This window comes from Grammomys surdaster, unplaced genomic scaffold (assembly GCF_004785775.1).
Source record: "Grammomys surdaster isolate TR1022 unplaced genomic scaffold, NIH_TR_1.0 134, whole genome shotgun sequence".
Taxonomy (NCBI): Eukaryota; Metazoa; Chordata; class Mammalia; order Rodentia; family Muridae; genus Grammomys; species Grammomys surdaster.
Genome location: NW_021604592.1, coordinates 6,031,368 through 6,040,693, shown reverse-complemented (window position 1 = coordinate 6,040,693; position 9,326 = coordinate 6,031,368). Strand labels below are relative to the sequence as shown.

The 9,326-nt window shown below is 40.6% G+C and overlaps 1 pseudogene; it reads left to right on the top strand.

Annotated features, from left to right (window-relative positions):
- The first annotated feature begins 3,053 nt into the window (after window positions 1-3,053).
- Window positions 3,054-6,708, top strand: LOC114617029 (annotated as a pseudogene).
- Window positions 6,709-9,326: the final 2,618 nt, after the last annotated feature.

The following is a 9,326-nucleotide window of genomic DNA, read 5'->3' as shown; positions in this document are numbered from 1 at the left end:
AAGAATTAATTAATGCCCATGGGTTGGAACCCAGTTGACATTCTTTAATTATGAGGTGGTGCTCTATAACTTATGACTACATTACTTAAAGACTGTTAGGGTCTAAATCTTACTAGTGTGACAGATAGAGGTTCATTACAATGTTAAAAAAAAATCTTCACGGTGCTCAGCCATGGGCAAAAATTAAAGAGGAATTTTAAGTATATATTTCCATAAAACCTTCAGGTTAATATCTAAGGAGTAATAAAGAATGTGTGAGATTTTCCAAAACTCCCTGATAAGAGTTAGTCTTGATTCCCAAATAGTGGCAGACAATGGAATGGTGTTTGAAACATAATTTTCTATAAATGGTTTAGAGTTAATTTATGATTTGAATTTTATGTTTTCTATAAGTAAGTATAGCTCTCTAGAGGAGTAGAGGTGTGTCTACTGTTATGCAAAACAACAAATAATTTGTACTTTAAGAATTGTGTAGTAAGATATTGATGACGATCATATACAACAATTTAGTCAAAACTTCCCAAAGAAAAGATATATAAACATCAACATATGTATAAGTTTTTTTCTTAATTTCTCTTTTCTCCATATCTGATCTGATTTTTTGGCTTGACTTTCTTCATAGCTTCTTGCCTTCCTCCTCGCCTTCACATGTACTAGAATTGCAATGGTTTGGAATGGAGGCACAAGATCTCATGGGTAGAAACTGCTTCTAAAGCAAAATTTTCTCTTCTTTCCATCAGGAACAGCACCTCAATTGTAATAGGCAAGAGGAGAAGATGGTGTGAGTCATAGATGCTGACTTATCTATTAGCTGCCTCTCTCTTGTAGTCAGTAAATTTGGAAAATTAATGCATACTTTAGGATCCCATTCTTTAAGTGGTTCTGTGATGCTTAAAAAATTTACCTATGATATACCCTTAGATAACCATTAATTATCTCAGTACATGCATACAACTTTTTAATTTTTGTCAGGGTTCTGTGGACTTGCAAAGGAAACTCCAAATTCTTCCTGTTCAGTTGTTGTTCATCCTGGAAGAACACATTACGCCTTTAGACTACAGACATCTTCTTAAGTGAGAAGAAAAAAAAAGAGTACAAATCTATGAACTCTATCCTTTGACACCTTGACTTCATTCTTGTAAAAAGTCAGAATTGCTACATATTTAATTTCCTCTATTCTTTCCACATATTCACTATACCACAAGACACTCCATACCACTATGTTCATAGCAGCCTTATTTGTAATAACTAGAAGCAACCCAGATGTTTCTCAATAGTAGAAGAAATACAGAAAATCTGGTTCACTTACTCAATGGAATATGATTCAGGTATTAAAAATGAGTACATCATAAATTTTGCATAGAAGCAAATGGAACTAGAAGATATAATCCTGAGTGAGGTGCCAGTTCCAAAAGGCATGCATGGTATGTATTCACCAATAAATGGCTAATAGTCCAAATATACAGAATATCCATGATACAACCCAAAGACTGTAAGTAGTTTAACAAGAAGGAAGAGCCAATGGAGGATGTTTTAATCCCACATAGAAGGGGGAACAAAATAATCATGGAAGAATTAGGGGTGCAGGTGCCAGGGTGGGAGAGAGGAGAGGGAAGGAAAAGGAGCAAAGTTTCAGATATGAGGGGAGACAGGCAAAAAGGCCAGAGGGTCAGGAGAATGAATGGAAACATGCAGATCAGGGGTATGGGAGCAGGGGAAAACTTTAGAAAGTCCCAGAGACCTGGGATGTGAAAGGCTCCCAGGTTCTCAGTGGAAATGTCCAACAGGGGGAGATGGAACCTCAGGATACCACCTCCAGTAGATAGAAAGGACCCTGCAGTAGAGGGATGGGGTGACCAAGCCAACCTTCAAAATTTTTGACCCAGAATTGTTCCCATCTAAAAGAAATACATGGAAAAAATGGAGCAGCAATTGAAAGAAAGGCCATTCAGTGACTGGATCCATCCCATGGGTGGGCACCAAACCTTGACACGATTACTGATGCCATGTTGTACTTGCAGACAGGAGCCTAGCATGGCTGACCTCTGAGAGGCTCTACCAGCAGCTGACTGAGACATATGCAATTGCTTAACGCTAAATATTGGCCTGAGGTTGGGGACCACTATGGAAGAGTTAGGGGAAGAATGGAAGGAGCTGAAGGAAATGGAAACCCCATAAAAGACCAATGGTATCAACTAACACAGACCTCTGAGAGCTCCCAGGGCCTAAGCCACCAACCAAAGAACATACAGGGGCTGGTCCATAGCCCCCTGCACATATGTAGCAGAGGACTGCCTTGTCTGGTTTCGGTGGGAGAAGATCAACTTAATTTTGTAGAGAGTTGCTGCCCCAGGGAAGGGGGATCCAGGGAGTGGGTAAGAAGGGGGTGGGTGGGAGAGGGGGTTGAGGGTAGAGACATCAAGATTACCCTCTCAGGCAAAGGGGAAGGGAGATGGGGTGAAGAGCTCTTAGAGTAGGGACTGGGAATGGGAGAAAAATTTGGAATATAAATATATAAAACAATAGAAAATAAAATAAAAATATTCAGGCATGGAAAAATACAAAAATGTAATCTAAAATAAAATAAAAATTGACTGGGGCACTAGCCTTGAAGTGATGATTGCAAAGAGTATGCACTGTATAAATGAAACAAGAGAAATTAACTTCATACATTGGCAGAGATCTGCTTCCAGTTCTGGAAGGGCCTCAACACATATGATGGGGAAAAAGAAAACAGAAAATCAGAAAACAAACAAACAAACAAACATCCCAAACCTTTGTATCTCGGATATGATGGATATTCTTATGATTTTCTGTATTCTAACTCAAAATATTTTTGATTCAGTTATACACTTTCCCTTCAGGAAACTATTATAAATAATAGTTTAAAATAAACTCCTCCTAAACAGAGGAGGAGTTAATCTGTGACAGAGATGAGGTAGGGAGGGGAGTTACTGAGAGGCTTGGAAGGAGAGGAAAACTGTGTTTGGGATATTATTTGTAAGAGAATTGGGACTTGGGCATTTGGAGTTGGTGTAGCTGGTCCAAGTACCATGGCTGAAGTGGAATTAGGAAGCAATCAGAGACAGAGTGAAGAAATCGATGCAATGGCAGCGATTTATGGCTAGGAGTAGTGTGTCATTGATGAGTGTGCCAAAAATATTTTGTATTAGAATTACTGACTTTGTGGATGACCCCAAATGGACACTTTGTTTACAGGTGATGTTACCAAGTGAGTATCCAGGTACAGCACCACCTGTTTATCAGTTGAATGCTCCTTGACTGAAAGGGTAAGAATGTGCAGACTTAGCAAACAGACTTGTCTCATATATATATGTGTGTGTGTGTGTGTGTGTGTGTGTGTGTGTGTGTGTAACATTGGTGAATGTATTCTTTATCAGTTTTTGGATAAAATAAGAGATGCTCTGATATAGAAATCTCAGAGAACAGAGCCAGGCCTAGATGAAAAAAAAGAAAACTGAAGAAGAGATTGAGGTCAAAGATGACCCCATTCTAGAACACCTGCTGGAAAATCCAGTTATGACATTAAACCTGAAAATCAGTCAAAATGCACCAGAAACAGAAGAGCTGCCTCCAGTTACTCATGACATTCCTATTACAGACAGAAGGAGAGCTTTTCAGGCACATATGAAAATGGTTCTTGCCAAGTTGTATGAGAATAAGAAGATTGTCAGTGCCACCCATAATACCTATGCCTATAAGATCTACTGTGAGGATACACAGACCTTCTTGCAGGACTGTGAAGATGATGGAGAAACAGCTGCTCTGGGCTGCCTTCTTCACCTCATGGAGATTTTGAATGTGAAGAATGTCATGGTAGTAGTATCCTGCTGGTATAGAGGGATCCTGTTGGGACCTGATCATTTCTTTTTTTTTTTTTTAAGAACCAAATGCTATATTTTCAACTGCATAGCTCCCTTTTATACTCCCCACAAAACAGGAACACAAACAGGAACAGGGATCAAAACAGGAAAAAGGAGATACACTCGGCAGCCTACCACCCAAGCTTGGATTTCTCCTTGAGCAGTCTTCTCAGGGAAATGCATAGAGAAGGGGGATTGGGCACAACAGCACAGGTGCAGAGGATGGTGACTCACACTTAGAGACTCGAGGAGAATGAGGAGCTCAGCTGTGTGGGCGACAACTGGCGGCTGGCCTGTTCTAGTGATATCTGTGCAGGTGACAACTTTGTTAAGCTACCTTTAGGTACTCATCAGTCTCTGAACAGTAAAAAGAGGCAGAAACATTGCACTTAATATGGCTGTTGTTTATATATTACATTTATTTGTATTTTATTCCATTTATTTATTGGGAGTATGTGAGCATGCATGTCTGCGTCACGGAGCACATGGTGGACGTTGGGGACAGCTTGTGAGAGTCCTTTCCTTTTACCGTAAGGGTTGCAGGGAATGAACTCAGCTCCACAAGCTTGACTGCTAGTACCTTTACCCCTGAACCATCTCTGCACTCATTTACCCATTGGTTTTGTTGTTTAAAGCAAGATTTTGCCTTTTAACTCTGGCTAGCCCTAAACGTGTGATGCCCTGCGTCAGCTCCTGAGTGCTACCTTTCCAGTTGTGTGCTGCATTGCCCAGGTTAGTAGTTATTTACAGGAGGAAACAGCTGACTTATTTTTTTTTTGTTTTTTTTTGGATGTGATAGTTATGGTTATTTTTTCTTTTTTTAAAATTTTTTCTCAAATCATAATTAATTCACACAGGGGTATAAACACAGAAAGGCAAGATGTGGGGAAGTGAATGACACTGAAGTGTGGGTGTTCAGGGGGAATACAGATATCTTCATCACCGGGTATTGGCTGGGTGAAGGTTCAGGGGACAAGTCAATATGACTCTGCCTATGATTCACTTGTCTTTACCTAAGTTGGTATTGTCTGCCAAGGCTACCTATTTACAAGGTCTATGACTACTCAGGCATATAAATTTCCACAAAAGCTGTCTGTTGACATTAGCTTATAGCCATCTGTTTTAATGTTTTTCCACTGAGACCCAAGACTTGGTGTTTTTATACATGTATGACAGGCCTATTGTTGATTTTAGGCCTATGGCTGATTTTAGGCCTTCAGTGTGTAAGCAGGGCTGCCCCTGACGTCTCCTCCCTTCTCTAAGTATAGAAGGGCTGTGGCAATTCTAAACTTGCGAAGGCGGGGATAGAGGCCTGAACTCCAGTATTTGAAGGGGACCTTGTAATGGCTCTGGTCCCCCTGTCATTGTCCAGTGAGGCATGGGGGTCATACCCATCCTGATGTCTTTTTCCTGGAGAGGGATACTTTTGACATCAACCCCTATGCAGTCAGGCTTGTCCCTCAGGGAACCCAGAGAGATATTTTTATCTTTTATTGATTTTCCCTTGCAGCGCTTAGCCTCGCAGCCTAAGCAAGAATTCAGATCGCCTGTCAGAGGGGGTTCTGGGTGGCCCCTCTCTGTTTGGTCTAGGAGCAGAAGTCCCCGCTTTTAGGTTGAGTGGAGATGGGTTTTGGAAACTGTAGGAAGCCGTGGCTTGCGCTGGCAAAATCCGCCATTGCAAGATGGCGCTGGCATCCGGTGCTCTTCCTAGTAAACAAGTAAACTGCGCATGTGCTATGGTAAAAGCGTGCCAAAGTCATAGCCCATCCCAGGGTGTTTTGGCGGGCGATGAGTAAGCAGCCAATCAGAGGTGAGCACACCGCTCTAAGGGTATATAAATAGTGCTTTTTCCGTGCCTGGGGACTTCCTCCATTTTCATTTTGGAATAAACGTTTTGCTGCGGAAGGATCCTGGTGTGTGTCCGCGTGCATTCTTGCTGGCGAGACGATTACACGCACATCACAGGAAACACCCTGTATAAAGTAACAACCTCATCTTGAGTCTCGTGGTCCTCCATAGCTAACTTATGATAATGCATCTGAGTAGGTTTTGCTACCAAATTATTTGTGTGTTGTATCACAGAGTTAGGCTGCCTATTTGAGAGCTAGGGACCAGCAGAAAAAAGCAAAAAGAACCCAAATAATGGTCCCAAGATGGAAGGAAATAGGGTTGACAACCTTGGAGAGGCTGCAAATCCATTCTTGTATCAGCATTCATCTGTCTCTTTCTCTTTCTGATTTTTCTCAGGCTTCACCACCTATTTCATGCTCTCTTTAACCCTCCTTGTCTTGTCTATGTAAAGGCAACCTTCTTCTTTGAGGTTTGTACACAGTCAAGAGCTGTATACAGTCTTTTCTATTGTACTAGAGTAAATCAAGTCCCATAAGGATCTTTGCGATTTTAGGAGGTCTCTTCAGACGGCGAAACGAGGGATTTCTTCAGATTAGTGATGTCAACCTCTAGCTGTTTGATGTTCTTGTCAGTGGCCCTTCAAAGATCTGAGTAGTATAAGTTCAGAGGCCAGCATCTGGATTAGAACTTCTAACAGCAGACATCACGGGTGATTCATTTTTACCTGGGATGCTGCCTGAGTTAAAGCTTCTGGGAGTCCCTCTTTCTCTCAGTTTTCTCTCGTTGGGTACGGAGCTGCCGCCTGTGACCTGCTCTATGCTCGGGCCCAGCCGGACCTGATCATTTCAAACACATCAACAACTGTATCAGGAACATCCTGTTGGAGAAGAACTTCACGAGTATCCCTGAGGAGTCAACTAAGAGTCTGAGAAAGAAGAAAGTGACAAAAGACAAGAAGAAGAATGAGCACTAATACTTGAACCTGTATGAAAGGTTAATTTTGCAACCACTGTGTACATGTTTCATGTTTAGTGGTCACGGAGTACATTAAAATAGCACACTGACAGTCCAAGTCAGCCCGTGCATCATCACCACATCAGCATTGTGTTTCCTTCTCTGGCTCTACCATTTGCCAGAACTAGAGAATCTAGAACATATTCTCAAGTGTCTCACATTTATTTGGGAGAACTGCTGTGAGCTTATCTGCTATTTCATATAATACTAGGAAGTGACACGTGCAGTGTTGTTTCTGAGCTAAATGTCCATTTTAGTCTTGTCTTGTGCCTTTGTTGAATGGAGAAGACGTCTCCAGAGGAATCGAAATGCCACATTTCTTGTGACAGGAATTGTCATTCTGTTAAATGAGCATTACTTTCACTGCTCTGGAGACCTTTTCAGAGTAGGAGCGCCTTGAAGGCAGAGGTCTTGGGGAGTCTTTCTCTTGTGATTTCACAAGTTAGTCACACTTCCTTTCATAGTATTCATCATGGAGTAATAGTTTCTATGTGAAAACCCAGGAGTATTCATCTGTGATCATGTGCCAAAGCGATAGTTTACATATTTGCTAGTCCAAGAGTCACTCCTCAGTTTCATTGCAAATTGGTGATTGTGAAATGTCAAAAAGTATTTTTTTTTAGTTGCTACCTTTTGTTGTTTGATTTGTGTAGTGACTTGCAGTGAGCATTCAGTCTCAGTAGTCCTTCTGTCCCGTAAGTGTGTTGAAGTAACATTTGGTGTCTCTGAACGACCTGGAAGCACTTCTTCATGTTTTTCTCTGTGCTCTGGACAAGTCACTTGCAGAAGGAGATAGAAACAGCAGGACAGCACAGGAGCAGGCTGGCAACTGCACCAGTTTGGTAGACATTTGCCATTTGAACTATGGCCATTTTTTTAAAATTCTGTGATTTTTGTTGTGAGATAGAGGCAAGATCCCAAATTCCTCAGTTCTAATTTCTGAGATTACATATTTCACATACCATCAATGCAAAATAATGATAGTATATTTTTCTCTATTAAAAAAGTAGAGAAAGTCATATGTAGAGAATTTCCTAGTTCTCCAAATAACTTTCTAAAGCCAGACGTCTGCTGTGGCACTCTCTATATTATGTTAGTTGAAATGTTCTCCACATGCCAGTATATATGAGCAAATAGCACCAACTTCGATGGGCAAAGCAGAAGCTGCTTGGGGAGGTGTCTGCATCAGAGACAGGCTGTTGGAAACACTAATCACAGGACAGATAAAGCAAATACAGTTTACAGGGAAGGTGAGTGGTACTGTGAATTGTAATCACAGCCAGTCCACTAAAGAGATGACCTTAAATGGTGTATACAGTTTTTATTATGCATGATTTTGTATATATGGACGATTTTCTTTCTGTAAAAAAATGTTATTAAACCATATATACTGTTGCGTATCCTACATATTTCATATAAAAGTGTATTGTTAACATTTTCCCATATCAATAAATATTCTAGTATGGGTTAAAAATAAGAGAAGAATTAAAATTTGTTTTTTAGTATATTCAATGTTGTCTCTTGTATGTGTGTTATAACTTTCTCATCACCCTAACTGGAAGCCTTGGGAGTCCTTAGTTTTTTATGATTTTCCCCATCATTGCTGTTGCTAGCTGACTTATCACACAAACGTTTTCCCAACTCTGTGCTTACAGAGTTGTGATGATCTGAACATCATGCAACAGCATTCAACAGGGAAGACTAAGGGAGGCAGAGAGAGAGACGTGTGTAACCAGTGGCACTATTTTATAATAGAACAAAACAGCCATTTGTTGTGCAGGTATCCTTAGGAACTGCATACCAAAATCAATATGCTAACTGTGAAATACAGTTATGCTGCAGGCATTTTTGTTTTAAGAAAAAAAATTCTTCACAGATTTAACAGCAAGAAAAAAAAAGTGTATGAGTGAATATTTGCTGAAGGTGCCAAATTCTTCTGAGGAGCAGAACTGTGCTGCTGGTCCAGGGGCTGTGACTCGAGCCTAAGAAGGAACACAGAAGAGCAGGATGAGCTGTGAGGTCACTTGTCTCCAGAGAGCAATGAACTCGTTACTGAAAAGCTTTGTGCTCAAGCTCGCAACTCTTCAGTGTACTGTTCCTCACACACAACATGCACAAGCCAGCTAAGTGGTTAATATTAAGTGGCTAGATTTTATTTTTAATAAATTCTAAAGTGATAAGACCCTATCCTGTGCTTTGTGTGAAAAGCATTGTATGTATCTGAGTATATTCTTCATAAGGTTGACAGTGTGGTTGTGCATTAGCATCTTAGATACTGGTAGGAATGACACTGTGTTTACATCTCCCTGGACTGACTAGAGAACTGAGGAGTATATTCTGTGGGAAGAAGACGAATAAAATGTTCCTTCCCAGAATGTACACCTCACAGGAATGTGTTGATCTATGTGGGACAGCAAGAAAGATAGAGGGTAACAAAGTCCTTTCAGGATTGAAAACCACATTGTCTCATTTTAAAGTGGAGGAAGTCCTCCTTAATTCTGCACATAATATATTTTAGTAAATATACTCTGACATCAAGATAATGATAATAACCAACAATTTTGGTCTCAAACAACA